The sequence below is a fragment of the Carex rostrata genome, chromosome 34 (genome assembly GCF_964058835.1).
Source record: "Carex rostrata chromosome 34, lpCarRost1.2, whole genome shotgun sequence".
In the NCBI taxonomy this organism is placed as follows: domain Eukaryota; kingdom Viridiplantae; phylum Streptophyta; class Magnoliopsida; order Poales; family Cyperaceae; genus Carex; species Carex rostrata.
The window spans coordinates 2460864-2481165 of record NC_135951.1 but is presented as its reverse complement, the minus strand read 5'-3'; the positions used below and the strand labels follow the sequence as shown (position 1 = coordinate 2481165).

Below are 20302 nucleotides of genomic sequence, written 5' to 3'. Positions count from 1 at the left end.
TTAAAATAATAAATGCAATTATTAAAAATGCTAGATTTCATAATATGTCTCTAATTATTATTGTGAATAATATAAATTTTATCATAATATATATTAAAATATATCATATATATCTACTATTTAGATACGGATAATTAAAAAGTAAAACTATATCAGTATCTATATTCACACAGTTATTCGGAACCGGATATCCATATCTAATTTTTCGTATACAGGGCCATACAGTTTTCACCACAAACATTTTCACGTAAAATAAAATGCCCATTGGCTAATTAATTCATTAACTTTCTACCTTAGACCGAATATGAATTAGACGGCCTAGATGCATTAACTAAAATTCTAAATTAATGCAGAGGATACAGATTCCAAGGAATGGGCCCGCATTTCTCTAAAATTGAAAAACTTTGGATCTTATCTAGTCGTCTACTTTTTATTTAGTCTTTCTTTTCTTTGAATGACTCAGGTGCACCAAATGGCATGTTCTTCTGGACTATTATTTTCCATTTATGCTTCATTCTATACGCTCTATGCAGGTGGCCTGTGAATTTTTGTTTACTTAAGACCTTTTTTTTCTTTATTTATTTTTTTTTTTGTCATCAGTTGGATTGTGTCATGAATGGTTATGATACGAGGACATGGATGACAATTAATGGGATTGTCAAACATAATTAAATAAGTATTATTATTTCGAAGTAAGGTACTAAATAAAATTTCTCACTAGAAAATGATATGATGGAGCAGTGAATTAATTTAATAAAATGCCTTATTGATGAACTTCTCAATTATAAAGCGTTAATTTTATCTATAATTTGATTTATGATTAAACTTACAAATCATTTTCAAGTTATTGGAAAAACGGAAGAAAGGAAACCTTCATGATTGTTTTGAAGAGGTATTTGATTGGACTGAGTCGCAGAAGTATTTTCAATGAGCTTTTTTTCCATTGAAAAAAAAAACCTGACTTTTCTTCCAATTAAGAGATCTGAGGACTGAGCATGTTTAATTAGCTATGTTTTAATGAAAGTTTGAATTTATTTTTGTAGTACAACTTTTCTAAAAGTGCACAACACAATATGATTTAAACTTGATTGGAAAATTACCTTTCTTGCATCGAATTTAGTTGAATTTTAGTTGGATTATATGGATTGATTAAAAAACAAAAATTGAATGACTATTTTGTTCTTGGACTATTGATTAATTAGTGTGGTCTTCTCTGGGCTGAGATATGAAAGAAAACAGAGGTCCCAACTGCATAAAGGCACAGGCTGTGCCGCTGCTAAAGGTCCCAACTGCATAGATCGTATAGAATAAACCATTAAAGGAGTAACAGACCACAGAACCAGGTTCTTCCAGTGCACCTTATTCATTTTGACTAAGATCAACATAGTATAATAGACACTATTCAATTAAAAAATACTAAAAAAAAAAAATAGTAAGTAAACAAACATACAATCCACCAGATAATTAAGATGCTAAACAATTGTCGTGCAATAAACAAATTAAAATCAGAAACTTTACTCAACTAATTGGTTGTATTGATGAAAGAATTAGTAGAAAGAGAAGTATAAATTAATTTGAGCTGGCCCAATGGATTGGGTTGGGTGCACCAATGGGTCCGGCCCAGCTGACCCACATTGGCTTGGGGATAAAACCTGAAAGATGGCCCAACCAAAAATATGAAAAATATCTTCAATCAACTATTCCAACAAATTAAAACCACGATCATTGCCAAACTAGAATTATCCTAACTTGTACATGCATTGCCAAAAATTGAAAAAATGCATCATAACTAACGACAGGTGTGCTGAAAAGTTGCATTGACCTGAGGTCAATGGAAGATATAATTGCTAAATTGTATCGATATATATTTTTAATTAATTGTAATAATAGCCTTGGGAAGTCTATATATAGGAATGAATCCTTGGAGGGTACCAGCTACATCATAAAAAAAAGCAAAATAAAATAAATTTCCAAAATGTCAACAACAAGAGCTCTCCCAGTTCTCTGCATTCTCTTCCTATTTTTCACTAGCTCTCTCCTATTGCCTTGTACCGAGGCTGCTCGAATCCTGGAAGAGAACAAGGCTGGTTGTAAGTAATCTCTCTCTCTCTCTTTCTTAATTATTATCTATTGTATTTTTTTTTCTAAAGGAAGTATTCAGACTTTAATTTACATGATAATTCAATGAAACTAGAACCAGCACAAGAAAAAGAGTTTGATAGAGTTATCTTTTAAATGATGGTAAGTTGAAATTTCTAGTAATAGATAAAGTGACAAAGATTTCTTCCGTATTTCTTTCATTTCTCAATTTTAATTTGGAAATCTACTTTGTCATCTCCTCATTAATTTTTCAGCAATTCGTGGGGGGCCATTAAATCCAAATAGACCTTCGTTACCATCACCCAAAGGCGGGCCTTACACTAGACCCTGCTCTAAGAATTATCGCAATTGTCCTCCTGAAGAAAAGCCATAGAAGAATGATGTCTGGTTACATGAAAGAGTCAGAGCAAGAAGAATGCAACAATTTTTTCAAAAAAAAAAGAAGAATGCAACAACGTATTTATGTATACATGTATAAATAATAATTGTGGTTTATATATGTGATCGGTGGAAATCCCAAATAAGGAGTGGATTCAATATATTAATGTTGTAAAGTGTGCAATTAAATAATAGACTTTATATGTGTCAAAAAGTAGTGTTCATAGAATTAATTAATAGAGTTATATAGACTTGCATGTAGTAACAAGGAGAGCGGTCAAGCAACCCACTTGACACTAATTTTGCTATCCTGAAGTAATTATTTTGGTTGAAATCAATAATTGTGAAGTATCATAGACTCTGCTGCAGCTGACCTCTGTGAATGATACTCTACAACACACTGAATTTTGAAATAGTAAAAATTACTTGAAACTAACTCTCTACGATGGTCTGTTTCCCTGTTTCTCAATTTATGATGTCAAAACAAATTTAAGTAAACTACAATTCATTAAATAATTATAATATTAACTGCTGTCTAGATCCATATTTATTTTAAAGTTGACTCACTGTTTGCTAATTTATTAATTATACTGAGTCGTGTAATATAATGGAGGAAAAAAAAATGCTCATGCTCAAAGGCTCAGATTCTTAAACTATTTTTTGAGAAAAAACGGAGACCAATTCCTTGCCACCCTATCTTTATCCCTAATTCAAACCATTCAAACCGATGTACTTTATTTGGTTGTTTTGTACACGAACAGTGAGATTTAAGATTGTTGGATTAGTTAACTCAAGTTGTTGCTCTCTCTTTTTGGGATAGAGATGGGGTGGCAAGGGCCTTTTATTCTCAAAAAGTAGTATGAGAATCTTAGCCACTAAGCATGATCATTTTTTCCCTTAATTATATTTGATGACTCAATATAATTAATAAATTAGCAGATGGTGTTCAATTTAGAAATAAATTTGGATCCAGACAAAAGTTCATATAATAAAATTTAATGATTTTTGTTACTTAAATTTAATGATTTTTGACATTTTTGGAATTTATTTTATCATGCTTTGTTTATGATGCAGCTGGTACCCTCCAAGGATTCATTTCTATATATAGACATTTGAAGGCCATTATTGCAATTAATTTAAAGTAGATATGGATACGATTTAGCTTTTATCTGTCCGTATCGAATCTGCTTACACCTCTTAACCAGTGTATTGCAAAAGCACAGCGTGCCAAGTATATCTACCAGCACACATAGCTAAGAACACGACATGTCTTGTTAGACATAGGTGCATATTTTGCGTAGACTGATCTTTGTAGATTCAAATTAGGGACTATAATGAACTTGGGTAATGTGATCATGAAGTTATCTTTGTAGGGAAACATTTGCCGCTGTGATAATAAAAGCGGTGTAGATGTAGGTGCATATTTTGAGTAGACCTATCTCTAATTGTAAGTTCAAATTAGGGACTATAATAAACTTGGAAAATGTGATCATGAAGTGTAGTGATAAATCTTTGGTGTTAATTGTTTTTATGGCTTACTCAGTTAATATTTGTACTTGTATTGGGATGTGAAATGATGGAGTGGATAATGCTAAATGATACCAAATTTGTTTCTCCATCCAAATACGAACACATATAGTAAAAAGATGTAAACATTTAAAATAAAATCTACCTTCAACATATACGGATAGGGAGTGGGTAATCTACGAATATGGATATAAAGCGAATAATTTTCGAATAATTAAGTTATATGAATAATTCATTTATATAATATAATACATATATTATAATCAAAACATACTTGTGGTTAGTAATGCCAAAAAAAAATAAAAAATTGCTCCGGTCCAGAATCTTAAGTTAGTCGCACAATGGGGTATTAAAGTCCAAGGCAAGTCTTTGTAAGAAAAACACTGGTTTTGATAAGAAAAGCAGATTTGGGTTAGGTAACTGCTTCATTTTAGGTCCGTATATCCGTTATGTTTATCTCTAATAGAATTCGGATTTATTTTCTCTATTTAATAAATATCCGAATTCGGAACCAAAAAATTATCAATTGTGTTTATCCATATTTGGTTTCTTATACGGAACAGATTCGGATGGAGTTTACCGGATTCATTTTCAGGCCTAATAAAGCGAATAATAAAAGTAGCTCCTCAAATTGTTGAAAAGATAATAATATGATAATAGATAGATGATCGTGCAATCCACAAACGATAAAGTTGGTTGATGATGCCTAGAACTTTAGTAAATGGATCACCAACAAAAATCATAATCTTTCAACTTTTCCTGTCCAATTTGGTTGATGATGCCTACATCCATTTAAAATAAAGTTTGTTAATGATAATAAAGACAAAGTTGATATACCCATTTTATGTTAATACTTGCAATTATTTTCTAATTTATTTCAAAAGATCATAAATCTTTTGTTCATTCTTTTTTTTTTTTTGAAGTTGGTGGCTTTAAATGCCAACTAACAATTTCATTCATAAAAAAACGTATTTACAACGAGTCAAATAACTCTAATTCCTAAATCTAAACTTCTTTATTCTCATTAATTAATTTAATTTACTCTTATCATCTAATCCTACCTATTTACATTCTTAAATACCCTAATACATCCTTCTCTAACCCTCTCTACGATTGGATTTGTTTTCGTTCAATAGCTGCCGCACTCCGATAATCCAACCTACTCACCGTTGCACTTTGACACTCACCGCCACACTCCGACGATTCGATCTACTCACCATGGCGCTCCGACGGCCGGATCTACTCACCGCAACACTCCAATGACTGGATCTACTCATCGTCGCTCTCCGATGGCCGAATGTACTCACCGCTGCACTCCAACGGCCAGATCTACTCACCCTGGTGCTCCGACGGTTAGATCTACTCACCGTGGTACTTTAATGATTAGATGAACTTACCACTTCGCTCCGATCGAAATGAGTAAAGACCATACGCTCCAAGCTCCGACGATTCCGCACTCTCAGCTCCGGTCTGCTCCGCTTGACTCGGCTCCCTCCCCTCTTTCTCATTCTCTTCTCCACTCCAGGAGATAGAGATGGGAGAGGGGAGTATACTAATGTGTCAGATTGTGATTTAGAAGAAAATAAGACGAATGAAATGGAGGAGTAGAGAAATGAGGCGGCTAGGTTAAATCACCATTTTTTTTTCCTCTTTTTTGCTCTCTGGACGAAAGAGTGACATCGTTTGTTCATTCTTATTACATAGGTACAAACGATATTTGTAGGCAATGGAAATAATTTCCTTAGCTTTTGGGCTTTTGGGTTCAAATGTCTTATTGGTTTCAAATACATGAATTAATCGGATACTACATAAAAAAAATAACAAATATAGACCCTTACGTAATAAAAATTTACAAAAATAGCCTCTTATACCCGATAGAAAAAGTGACCCCATTCCCCCTAAAGTACTCCATTCCACTTCCAAGAAAAAGTGAAACAGAAAAGAAAAGTAAAAGAAAAAGTGAACTAAGCATTGACTACTATACTATCAAGTCTTCTCCACGCCACTTTCAAATTGAATTTAATATTTTAGCAACAATATAATTCTGAAAATATCATGTACTACGTCGACATAATGGCATCGGATTGAATCGCTCTCGTGAAAATGTAATCACTCTCGTGAAAAAGAAAAAAAAAAAATACAAGTTAAATAAGCATTGTACACGCCACTTCAAAGAGCTTACCTTACCACTCAGATCTCAACACACTCCTGCTCTTTACTCACTTCTCATTTTCACAACTACAGAGCTTTGGACAAGGTAATAATGATTGACCCCACTCCACCTAAAGTATTCATATCAACTCTCGTTAAATAAAAAAAATAAAAAGAAAAGACGAAATAAACATTGAGTACTGTACAAAGTCTTCTCCACACCATGGTTTGGAAACTCAGCCGAGTCCAAGATGACTCGGCTGAGTCAACTCGGTATCGGTCGGGTCTGATCTGAGTTTTACCAATGCAAGTTTTTCATCAAAAATTAGTTGAACAGTGTTTGACTTGGCCGAGTTATCCGATTTTCATGCTGAGTCAGGCCTAGTCAGACCGAGTTTCCCCGAGACAGGCCGAGTCAAACCGAATTTCACTCGAGTCAGTACATGGGCAGTGAAAATTATTGTCCTATACTGATTTGGTTTCCCGCCTTAGCTTTCTGTTGTGTCTTGTTGTTATGAGCAAGAAAATCATTGTTATTGATTTAAGATTTATGTTCAATTTTGCATCTTTTGAAGAAGGAAATGGTGCTCGAAAAATATTTGGAAAGGGCATATTCCCTGGCTGAGTTAGGACGAAGAATCTTCAGTTATTTCTGTGCCTAGACTTAGTGTATAATTTTGTACTATAGAAAATTTGAATTTCTATTCATTAACATAAAAAAAAAAATTCAGATTAAATTTAATATTTTAGTAATATTATTTGGTATTTCAACTTGGGTTATTAACGTTGAAAACAAAATGAAAGAAAAAAAATGAAGGTAAATATTTGGAATTTCAACTATTATTCTTAGGAACAGTTTTTTAATAATTAGTATTCTAGGAGTGAAAGAAACAAAAAATGAACGAAAATATTTTTGATTGCTGGAGCCAATTTTGTCCAGGCTCTTTATCACTTTTGTCATGCTTTTTGTTAACAGTTTTTTCAATTTGTATATTGTCCGGGTTAACGCAGAGTGATCACTTTGACTGTATCTTTATGAACTGAGCTATTGTCAAGTCCTGTTGTTATTTTCTTCAATCATGTATATTTGGGTGTTGTTTTGTAGATTAACAGCTAGATTTTAGATTGTTGGATTAGTTCACTCAAGGCGTTGCTCTCTCTCTTTAGGATAGGGATAGGGATAGGGTGGCAAAGGATTGGTCCGCATTTTTTTTCCCTAATTATATTTCATTACTCAGTATAATTAATAAATTAGCACACAGTGGATCAACTTTGAAATAAAACAACGATCTTCCAGAGCCTAGAAGCTAAGTTAATATTTAATAATTGACTGAATTGTAGTTTACTAAAATTTGTTTTTACATAATAAATTGAGAAAAGGAGAACTGACCTTTATAGAGAATTAGTTTTAAGTAATTTTAACTATTTCAAATTCTGTGTGTTGTAGAGAATCATTCACAATTATTTATTTCAACCAACATAATTACTAAGGGATGATAAAATTAGGGTCAAGTGAGGCTACTGCAGCAGAGTCCTTGTTCCTGCATGCAAGGGATGTAGATAAACGCTAGTTTTTGGCATATTTATTTAGATGAACTCTAGTTTTTGGCACAAACCTATATGACTCTATTAATGAATCACACACTTTACAATATTAATTAATATATTAAATCCCCTCCATATTGGGGATTTCAACCAAGCACATACATAAATCTCACTTTTTTATTTATACACGTACATAAATACACTGTTGCATTCTTCTTGCTCTAATTAACTCTTTCATGTAACCAGGCATCATTCTTCTACGGCTTTGCATCAGGAGGATCAGGAGGAGAACTATGACAACCTTTTATATAATACTGATTGCAGGGTCGAGAGTAAGGGTTGCCTCCTGGCCATCCCGTAGGGGTTGGATAGATGATTGCTGAAAATGAGGAGATGACAAAGTAGATTTCCAATTAATAATTTACTAATAATAAAAGAATTACGAAAGATATCTCTCTCACTTTATCTATTACAAAAAATTTCAACTTGCCACTTAAATAATTAGGTGCAAATTAAAAGGTACTGGTTCAAGTTTCATTCAATTATAAGTCAATTAAAGCCTGAATACTTCCTTAATTTAAAAAAGAATACACCAGAAATTAATTAAGAGAGAGAGATTATTTACTACGAGCCTTGCTCTCTTCCAGGGTTCGAGCAGCATCGGTACAAGGCAATATGAGAGAGCTAGTGAAAAATAGGAAGAGAATGCAGAGAACTGGGAGAGCTTTTCTTGTTGACATTTTTTGGAAATTTATTTTATCCAGCTTTGTGTTATGATGCAGTTGGTACTCTCAAGGATTCATTCCTATATATAGACTTTCCCAGGCAACTATTGTAATTAATTAAAAAAAAAGATACAGATACATATATAGCACCTCTGGACCTTTCTACAATGATATCTTCACCGTTGACCTCAGGTCAATGCAACTTTTCAGCATGCTTGTCAATAGTTATGGTGCATTTTTCATTTTTTGGCGATGCATGAACAAGTCAGGATCTTTTCTAGTTTGATAACGATTGCAATCTTAATTTGTTGGAATAGTTGAATGAAGACATTTCTCTCTTTCAGGTAGGGTGGCAAGTAAAAATGGTTGGACCATTATTTTTCTTAAAAGATTTAGAATATCGTAATATACACTTGATTTATCAAAAGAAACCGGTAAGTTAGAATGTAAACCAGGCACTAGCCTCTACTCCAGTTGACAACAAGTGCAAATTAAATAGTGAAGATAGTGAACTCACCAAGAACACCACATTCAGAGGCTGTAAATATAATTATGAGGTACATAAAAAGTAATCCCGGTAAGGGTATTTGGATGAAAAATAATAATTCTAATGATATGATCTCTTCTTTTTTGTTGTGTGAGACCTGCGAGATCCAAAGGATCTCATAGTACTCTTCGATTTTTTACTAAATACTTGAAGTTTCTTTTCAATTAGTTATTTTGGAATGTCGCCAGTGATCATGTATGATGCAATCTAATGGAACATATCTGAATAGCAATTGATTTGGAATGAAGAGATTCTAGATAAAAGAAAAAGATCATTTGAATGTTACATAAGATTATATTCACTGGTGCACCAATTATGTTTATGTAACATAATTGTGAATATATAAGTATGGTTGTATTAATAAATAGAAGAGATCCTATAATACTTAAAAATGTGACTTGATGATCTGGGGTATTACATATTTACTCTACTTAGATGTTGTTATATATACCTAACAGTTGGATAACAACATATGCTCTCAAATTAAAATATGTTGGTCACGGCCTATTTCCTTGTATGAATTTTAACAGAGTTAAGAGATTACGTTCTCTTAGTTTATAGCGGGTATCCCATTTTGTGCGAGTGGGAGATGTTGGATTTATTAATTGGTACACCCGTTATGGGAAACCCGAATCCAAAACCTGACCCGTTATGAAGAGGTGCTAACCCATTATGAAGGGGTGCAGACCCTTTATGAAGAGATGTATTGGTTTTATATAAACCCTATCATTATGTCTCTTTATTCTCCCTGATAACGAAAAACAGTAATTGCCAAGAAAGAGAGAAAAGATAGAGAGCACCAGAAATACTCTGTTAACGCTTGAAGGCTTCAGGTCGTGGAAAACGCAAGGCTTCCGGTTTTGGCCTGTGATTTCTTGCAGAACCAGTAATACTGCTACCCTTATAAGATCCACTTCCACACAAAGATTAACGGAGTAATTTGTAAGTTCTATCCGTTAATTAACAATTAAGAAACTTTAAAATTTAATAAAACATGAAATATAAGCATATATAATTGAATAAGTAGATCCAAAATTAACTGTGTTTGTAATAACATTTTTTATTATAGCAAGTACCTGCAGTTTTCATAAGGGGAATTCAATTTCTTCATTTACTTAATGCAACAAAAATCACGCTTTCAAACTATAAAAAGTTCAAACATATTCTTTATGTGTTCCCAAAACTAAGATATTGTACAGCCTAAATGACAAACCTAACAGAGTAATAAACACAATCCTAAGAAGGAAAAAAAAAAAAAAAAAAAAAAAAAAAACCTAAATAAAAGGCAGATGACTAGATAAATGCGAAACTTGGTGGGGCGATCAACAAAATCGGCATCGATGATTTGTGGAAACTTTAATCAAGTAATTGGATGTATAGATGAACAGTTAGCTAGGTTGGGTCGGGCCCAGCTGACCCACATCTGCTTTATATCATTTACTTTAAAATCAGAATACAAACTTGGAAATGCACACTGGAAGTGGAATTACATACAAACAATTGTGTATGTATACCGTGTGGTCCATATCTAATTGGAAAAAAAAAAGATGGTCCAACAAATTTTACTTTTAAGAGAAAAACAGGAGCCAATCCCTTGCCACCCTATCTGAAAGAGACAAATCTCTTCAGTCAACTAATCCAACAAATTAAGATGGCAATCGTTGTCAAGCGTGCAAGCGTGCTGAAAAGTTGCATTGACAAAATAAAAAAAATCAAAGTCTAAAAACAGAATTACCACAGCTGAAAAATATCTACTGTATATGCCCCTACAATTATCTATTAGTACCGGTATCTCTCCTCTATATTATGCACCTTAAATTGAATTGGATGACTGAAAGTCGTGAAGTTGTGATTTATTGATCTAAATTCGGATTGAATCTTAGTCATCTAAATAAATAATCTGCCTTTCTTTAATTAAATACATCATTTATATCTGTAGAAGTTCAAAATTAGTTACAATTGTACCCGCCACACCTATTATTACACGTATTGCCACACCGGAGAGGAGAGAACCGCAAATTTTTTTGCTTTTGCGAAAATTTTTTCTCCCAGCGATATTTCATCCCCTCCCCTCCCCGACCCTTCTTCCAATGAAAAAAAAAACCTAAGAGAGAGAGATGGAGAGAGAAGGGGAAGAAGGATCATTCCCTCCCCCTCGTACCCCCTCCTATCGTCCCCGCACGCCTCCCTCTACCCCCTCCCTCGCGCATCTTTCCTCGGTCGTGCGCGAAGGTGATGCATCCTTGGAGGAAGCGCCGCCATGATCGGACTGATGAGATGGCAGCAAGAGATCCGATTCAGCGGAGTCCCCAACTCCCAAGTGAAAACGAAAGAGGGCCGGAGTAAATGTGTGCAATTTTAAATAACGACCTCTGATTTTTGAAGGGAAGCACTACTTTATTTTGTTTGTTCATCTTTGTAGCCTCCCAGGGGATTTTGGCTTGTTTCTCTGATTTGTTTCTCTTTGACCTCTTGTTCATCTTCGAGGAGGTGAAGATAGATATCTCTAAGGGCCAATACAAAACTCCAGAATTTACAAGTAAGCCTAAAGAGTTACTTTATTTTAATGCTTCATTTGCAATTAATCAGAAGAACTACAGACAACTTTGATTCCAGTGACTATATTGTAAATGAAATATGGAAAGTTAGTATTCTGATAAATGTTTAAACTTCAATACTGAGCATTTTTCCTGGTTCCGTACTATTATTAACACAAGTATATCTTTGTGCATTCAGAAATAAATCCATTGAAACAAGTGCTAACAATTGTTGATGGTAGATTTAAGCTGTTTGAAAGGTACCCGTTATTTTATCCGTCAAGAATTTATATTGGTTTATTTATTTAATACTGAAATAATTTATCTAAGAAGGTACTTGTTCTATCACTCTGGTAGCCTCACGTTACTGATCTATTGACATGTTTGTCTTTTGCAGTTTATTCTTCTAATTAGATTTAGGCACTAGCTTTAAGTTTCACGTTCCATTTTATTTTATTTTTTTAATGTTAATTTAATCATCTTACCTTCTTTACTGGTTTTACAGTCATGCCATCTTGCGGTATATTGCTTGCTCTTTTCCTTCAGTATCTGACCACTGGTATGTTTTGTACATGATGTCTTTTTTAAAATTCACTTTTATCTTTTGTATTAGTTATTTCTTTGATAACAGTGCAGAAGAACTGTAGGGAAGTTCCTTCTTGTCCTGATACAAAATCAAAATCTTTATACACATATTTCACTGTATAAAAATGAGAAGATTGCCACAGATGTCTTCTTGGGAAGGAAATTTGTAAAGAGCGAAACCTATGAAAAGGGGCATTTTGCATATGCTTTAATCTAAAATATTAACATGCAAGTTAGTAAGTTATGTGTACTTCAATAATAAGTTAGTGAACCAGTTTGCCCCCATGATAGGTACCCGAATGATCTGACAACCAGAGCAAAAGTTGACTCCATATTAATGCCCTTTTCTGATTACCATATATGTCAGATGCAGAGAGATGTCAGTTGTCTCCTACCTGTATGGTAGATTGTTTCAGTTTTGACTGAGTCATATATCAGAGAAAATAATTCTAATTTAGACTTGTTAGTTATTATAAAGGTCAAAGAGAAACAAGTCAGATTTTTCCTCTTCTATAATCGTCCTTGTGTAGACCAGTGACAGTAAAACCAATTGGACTGGTACCAGCTGTCCTCCTCATAATTCTGAGGTTTAATACAACTCCAAGTAAAGTATCAGAAGGAAATAATCAGCTTCATTTTTGCATATAGCCCTACTAGCTCATGATTTTGCCTGGTTCTTCCCTAAGCCCACGTACTGATACCATCTGCAATCTGATTACTAGAGCAGAGCAGAGAAACCATTGTTTAGTAGTCAAATCTATTTTAATAAGCTCTGCTTGTTGGGATAAACTAAGCAATACTGCACTGCTTTGTGCCAGTATGCAAAGGATTGAAGAGAGAAGAATATTTTTCTGAATAGAAACAACGCTTTATTTCCTTTCTCTCTTGCTCAATTACATAGAGTTCTGCGATATTTAAAGCAATACAATGTTCCTAAAATAACACCCACAACTTCCCTAAATTAAGCACCCACTACACAACATGCTAAAAATAACTAACCACTATGCCTACTAGTTCTAAAATAACTATGCTAAAAATAACCAATGCCTAAAATAACCCATGCAGTTTTTATGCCCGTAAAAACTGATTCGTACATGCTCTAATCAATTTGAATTAATTTTCAACACTCCCCCTTAATTCAAAATTGATTATACCAAGTTCGATTCTGAATTCTTCAAGCTTTTCTCTTGGCAATGCCTTTAGTAGAATGTCAACCTTCTGTTCTTCTGAACTTGCACGCTTGATCTCCATTTTGTTGTTACCAATTCTTCTTGCAATGCTTGATGCTAGTTTTTCATTTTCTGCCATTTCTTCAAAGATTGTGGATCTTTGCCTTCCACCTGCTGTATACGCCATGAAAAAACATGGGTTGCTCTTTCTTTTCTTCTTCACAGCATGCTTGCTGTTCTTCCCTTTGTTTTCTGAAACAATCGGTTTGCACACAGCCGTATCTTTTGCTGTGGAAACACTGGACATCTTCTATGTCGTGCTGAAACAAGAACTCGCCAAATCTACAATGGCCACGTCCACCTCTGCCTTGAGAGGACTCCCCCTTTCTGTAGAAAACCCTTTCATCGCCTTTCTCCTTTGATCTGAACTTTGCTTCATGGGTCTGCAGTGATCCCATCAGTTCATCAAAGGAATAGGTTGAAAGATCCTTTGATTCTTCAATTCCTGCCACCATGTGATCAAATTTTGTGCTACACTTCTCAGCACCTTTTCCACCATGGTTTGCTCTAAGATGTTGTCTCCATATACTTGAATTTGGATGACAACGATCATGACTCTTCACCAGAAAAATCTGCATTGATTCTTCTATTTTCATATGCAACAAATCTCCGTGTAGGATTTGCCGTTTGATTGCCACAACTCGAGAACTTCCCTGAAATGCCGTCTTCAAGGGTGTCCACGCCTCCTTTGCATTGGTGGCTACTGCAATTTTCGAGAAGATGGTGTCATGCACTGTTTGTTGGATGAAGAATAGCGCCTTCGCATCTCGCTTCGCTGATTCTGTTGGTGTGGGATCTGCGGTCGGTGCTCCCGTCTCCACCAATTCCCATAGACCTTGCGACTTGAGCAAAGTTCGTATCTTGATGCTCCAGAACTCGTAGTTGTCTCCCTTGAACAGCGGAATCAACGGATTCGAAACGCTCATGTTCTCTGCCATGGTCGGATCTGCCCTGATCTCTAACCTTCGGCTCTGATACCATTTTGTTGGGATAAACTAAGCAATACTGCACTGCTTTGTGCCAGTATGCAAAGGATTGAAGAGAGAAGAATATTTTTCTGAATAGAAACAACGCTTTATTTCCTTTCTCTCTTGCTCAATTACATAGAGTTCTGCGATATTTAAAGCAATACAATGTTCCTAAAATAACACCCACAACTTCCCTAAATTAAGCACCCACTACACAACATGCTAAAAATAACTAACCACTATGCCTACTAGTTCTAAAATAACTATGCTAAAAATAACCAATGCCTAAAATAACCCATGCAGTTTTTATGCCCGTAAAAACTGATTCGTACATGCTCTAATCAATTTGAATTAATTTTCAACACTGCTGCCCATTTATTTCACTGAAACTTACTATTTTGCCTTAATTGATCAATTGGTTGTAACAATTGTCCTGCCTTAATTTCTATTGAAAGTATTTACTTGAGTAGTGTAAAGACCAGATTTTTATACTAAAGAGCTTGAGTTGGTTGATTTCTACATTTGCAAAAGACCCCTCTATGCTCATGATTTCACCATTTGCAAAAGACCAGATTTTTATACTAAAGAGCTTGAGTTACTTGAGTAGTGTAAAGACCCCTCTATGTTCATGATTTCAATCAAGTAGTGTACTAGATCTCAACCCGACAGATTTTTATACTTTAGGTAGAAAAATTAAGTTGTTAATTGTGATATATATCTTACAAAACCTGGATGGTTTTCACAATTCTTAAATTCCATAATAAAAATAAGTATAGTATGATTTTTGTATAATTAGGTATTAAGTAGGAAAATTTATTCATAACATCATACTTTCCTTGAAATTTGAGAAGATCTGTACTTTTAACACTTGAGATCTGTTGCATTCAAAGTATGTCTAATTCTTCAAATTCATTTTGAATCTCTTTATCCTTCTAGAAAACAAGTTATTATCTTTGATCAGTTGATCTAAATTATATCATTCTCAGAATTAACCTAATGCATTTTCTGAATGTGTTGTGCAGGTGGCTAGGCATGGACATGGTAAACATTTGTTTGTTGAGGAGTTAATTTTTTTTGTGATCAAAGACATTTGTATTTGTATTTTGGGTTTTTGTTAGCCTCTTTTACCTAATCAGTGTTAATCAATTGCTTGAATCATTTGTTGTGCAATTATGTTAATCTTTTACTTAATCAGTGTTAATCTTTTACCTAATCAGTGTTAATTATTTATATTTGTAAAAGTACAAAGATGAGAAAAAAAAAATACATACTGTAATCGATTTACATTAAATATTTGCAAATTTATACCAAAATTATTGACTTACGAGTATAGGCAATATTTAATGTTGTTATAAAAAAGTTCGTTTACTATAAAAAGGTTGGTCTCTTTACTATTTAATGTTGTTATACTATTTAATTTGACCAATTGAAAGGAAGGAGCGCCCAGTAGCAATTTACTATCGGACTAGATCGGGCATAAACGGACATGACCGGACTTTGGAAGAAAATGGCATGGGCAGGCCCGATTATGTTCGGACTGGGCCGGACTTTTTGAATTAAATCTGGTTTGAATAGGGCCCAGGCTTTACCTCATACTATTCAATTTGGACAAGGTCCGGTTATGTTGTTAAAATTTCTGAACAGGTTATGATTTGGGTCAAAGTTTAGCTCATTAGCTGCCCTATGCGGTACCAGTAGAATTTAGTAGTTTATTCAATCACTGGTAGTAAAATTAAAAAGTGATTTTGTTATTTCATTTTCTTAAATGAAATTATTGTATTAAGAAATAGTCTTTACGTTTGTGCTGTGTCAAACTCTATGTCATACATCAAAAAGGATCAATGGCAATGATACTTCAAGAATTTTTTTTTATGTTATATTTATTCTTTTTTTTTTTCATTTATTGTTGTTTCTTTTATTGTTATTTATTATTTTCCTTATTTTTTTTCTTAATTCTGTATGAATATCTATAACATTTATTTTTCATATTTTATTTAATTTTATAATATGTCTCCGTCGCAACACACGGGTACGATACTAGTGTAATAATTAATAATGATAGACTAGATAAAGCTACATTATTTTGTCAGTTTCCTTTAAACACTGCTTTAAAAGTTAATTGATTTTTGTGAGAAGCTTTTTATCTTAACTAATAAGTGTCATCAAACACATATAGCTCCACCTATGAACCATGAGACATAAGTCCTTTTAATAACTAATACTAAACCCACATTTCAATGTAGTCTTTCTGTCACAATAGCAATAGGTAATCATATAAAAAAACTTCAACCAGTTATAAATTCCACACTGATTTAATTTTTTTTTGTTTCCTAGAGGTTTTGAATTTTGACTAATTTATGTGCCAATTCTTATTTCCTAATATGAATACTTATTATGATTCAATGATAGATGAACTAATGATGTGTCTATGCCGCTATATAATAGTTATGTTTATACAACATAAAACAAATATGCTATATCAAAAAATAAATTACTGGGCTGATAATTTGAATTTCTACTGATCTCCAATTATTTAACCATGTGTGATGATTGTTGGAAAAATATTAACTAACTAGTTTTAAATCTAAATTTTGATCACTAAATAAATAACAATTATATTAAAAAATATAATCAAGAATATAATTAAAACTTTATTATCTGGAGCTGCAAAATGCGGACCTAAGACAACTTTCAGTCCCAAGCGCAGGAATAATCGGTTAAGCTTGTCCCAAGTTACGCCCGTATTCCTCTACCTGCAAGCGCAACCGTGGTAGAGGTTGATGTAGCTTCTTTCAACAATGATAGCAAAATAATATGTTTTCTAAAAAGAAAATATTTATTTGTGGAAGAATAAAAATTGAATTTATGAATTATAGAGCTAAGAGAAAGAGCAAGAGAGTGTGTGAATTGGTAGATAGATTATTGGATAACTTGCTCTCTAAATATTGTGTGTAATTTATAGACAACTAACATATACACAATTAAATCTGTAAATTAATGACAATTAAAATACCCATTCATTCTCTATAAATAACAGTTCAAATAGCTATTCATTATATTTCAAAATATGTAGGTCAAAGACAACTAATCAATGGATCAGAAATAAATAATATAGCTATTCATGGCAACCATAGAAATGAACGTTTTATCATTTATATTAATGGCAATTAAGAGAATGAATGTCATTTAATTGAGCATCAATTAATAAAATAAATTAATAGCTCCATAATTCATAAAATTCAAAACCGTTAATATTAAAAGTAATTAGTATTTATCTATATAAATTTTGTATTTTCAAAATATATTTCTAACAATGATCACATTACTAATAGTTTTCTAACCATGTTCAATGCTTTCACCGACTCCAATATAACTGATGCTAGCAAAACCGTAGGTCATCTCCATTTTTAACCGTTTTTGTTGAAAAATATGGGTCTAGCCCATATTGTATTGAAGAGAAATAATGTTCTGTTACACTGGTGATGTAACTACATCGGAATGAAAAATAATTCTACTAAAAACATATTGAGTAGTTGAAATATAAAAACAAAAAGAAAATCATAAAATAAGAGCAGGTAAATCCTAGAAAGAAGAAAATTTTAAGTAAAGAAAAAATGATGAGTTTCCGGCATGAATGATTACTCCCAGCTAGTTGTTCCTCTTGGTGAGATGATTTGAAGTTGCCATAACACTTCGTCTCTGATATCTATGACACCTTTGCTTCCTTCCGTGAAGGTTCTATTGCATCGCTCCCTCCAAATACAGAATTGTGCTATGAGCATCGTACCTCTTTTTGTCTTTGGAATATCTGATTTTGTTAGCATATCGGTTGGAGCTGTGTTGGCCATCAATGGCATCTTGGCCGGTATTGTAAACTGCTTTTGAGAAAGTACATGAATCCAACATATGTTTGACCGTTTCGCACTGTACCCTGCAAAGGACACATTTATTCACCAGAGAGAAACCTCTCTTGTTTAGATTATCAATTGTGAAAAGTTTGTTTAGCACCACCAACCAGCCAAAAATTTTCATTCTAGGCGGTACTTCTAATTTCCAAATTTTGTGTGCTCTGGTTTGTATTCGGGGAATGTTTTTCATTGTACGGTATCCTCCTCGTACAGTGTATATACCGGCTTGACTCCATGGCCATGCTATGCCATCCTTTGTTAGTGGATCTAGGGATAGACCCGCTAATAAAAATTCCAGTCGCGACAGCTCTTCTTGTGCTGTTTCTGACAGTCCTGGTCTGAAAATGAATTCCAAGGAGGTGATTTGTGATACTTGTTGCAAGGTTATGTCAGAGTCAATGTCTGACAGTCCATTTTTAACCGTTAATCACGTTTTCTATACTAGTGATGCTCCACGTGAGAAGTGTACACAAACCGTATTGTCAACGAATGACACCATCAGTCCATAATATTTTAATATCTATAGAATGACATTACATTTAAATTAATGGAGTTCATCTTTCCGACTAACCCCCTCGTCAGCCCGATCTATCTTGTTTCGTCTCAATCAAACGGATGGCTTCGTTTAAGGGTTTCATCGCCTGTTATCTTTTTCGTTCGTCTCGACTCTTCGGGTTTGACTGAGGATTTGTGAATTCATTCCACCCCGTAGTATCTACTATATCTATATATGAATAAGGTATGTGTTTTTTATTGTTGCTGATGACGAGAACACAAAGAGTTGTCTCCTTCTTTCTTTCTTCCTATTTCTCTCTGAGTGAGTGGTGACTGTCCTGGTTCGGTTGATTCAGTTCCCGGTTCCGGTTTGATTCAGTGCCATCTCGGCTGATTGGTGATTGTCCTGGTTCGGTTTGATTCAGTGCCCTCTTCTTTCTCCTCTCTGAGCGGTGACTGTCCCGTTCCGGTTTGATTCAGTGCCTCTCGGCTGTGAATCCCTCTAGGCAGCGTCGAATTCGAAAAGAAGACGACGTTTCGGCCTCAAGGAAGTGTTCGATTATGCAACTTGAAGAAATTACTGCTGTGTCTACATTATCAGAGAAGAAAATCAGAAGTCCCACCTATTTGTTATTCGGGCGCGAATATACCAATTCGCATTCTCTGACTTCACTTATCTTTTATTTCTAGACATAGCAAATTAGATGATTGTACAAGTAGCTCAATGTATAGGTTTTAATGCTTTTCAATTTAAACAAAAGAATCATATGTAATAGCTACTTTGTAAATCATCGGATCAATGCAATTGCCTACGGGCTTTCAAACAAAAAAAAAAAAAAATCTTATTTGTTGTCTTACCTGGTTTAGTTTATCGACTTCATAAGTTCATGTTACCACACAAAAATAATTACAATACCTTCTTCATAAGTTTATACAATCCAACACAACATGTCAAATTCTTGAATCTGGATTTTAGCAAATATACTTGCAAATAAAAATGATTCATCTTAAATTACGAAGGATAAGTTTGGCTGGAAAACGAGGTACTTTAATTTGAATTTAATTTTTTTCGTTTGGATCATGAAATTGATAGCAAAATTTTTTTATCCCTGCACTGCAATAAATGCATAGCAAAAATAACTATTTTATTCAAAACGCCCACAGGTTAAGCCCAAAGGAACGATTTGGACTTACATAATTTGTTGTTCTCAAGGTAAAGCACACAAATGTTGCTATTTTTTTTGTCACATTCACTCATAATCTCCTATATGCCTTCTTAAACAAAATTAATTATGTACCCCTTTTAGCTTAAAAAAACAAATTATTCTTTGTTAAATTAAAAAAAAAAACTTTCTTATGGCCTTCTAAAATATGGGGCATGTTTCTGATGAGACTTCACTTACAATTTTTATCGAAATGCCAAAATAAGAACTTAGATAATTGAGAGGGAGGTTACTTCAGTTATATTTCTAAATAAAATGGGGAAGCCGAGGGTGCATTTCTTCTTTTGTAGGGACAAAAGTGAATTTTACGTTGCAAGGAAGCACCAAAATTGCCCCATTTATTTTATTTTTGAATTTTCTATAATACTTTTGTAAAATTCTCCG

The 20302-nt window shown here is 33.7% G+C and overlaps 3 long non-coding RNA genes across 3 annotated transcripts; 2 read left to right on the top strand and 1 right to left on the bottom strand.

Annotated features, from left to right (window-relative positions):
• The first annotated feature begins 1846 nt into the window (after nt 1–1846).
• Nucleotides 1847–2692, top strand: LOC144548912 (uncharacterized). Its single transcript, XR_013509496.1, has 2 exons — nt 1847–2090; nt 2355–2692. It is a non-coding gene; the product is annotated as an uncharacterized LOC144548912 (long non-coding RNA).
• Nucleotides 2693–7713: 5021 nt separating this feature from the next.
• LOC144548910 (uncharacterized) lies at nt 7714–8774 on the bottom strand. The gene is made up of 2 exons (XR_013509493.1): nt 8327–8774; nt 7714–8080 (listed from the first exon to the last, which is right to left on the bottom strand). It is a non-coding gene; the product is annotated as an uncharacterized LOC144548910 (long non-coding RNA).
• A 2274-nt stretch (nt 8775–11048) lies between these two features.
• LOC144548917 (uncharacterized) lies at nt 11049–12431 on the top strand. Its single transcript, XR_013509500.1, has 4 exons — nt 11049–11512; nt 11710–11770; nt 12016–12069; nt 12387–12431. It is a non-coding gene; the product is annotated as an uncharacterized LOC144548917 (long non-coding RNA).
• Nucleotides 12432–20302: the final 7871 nt, after the last annotated feature.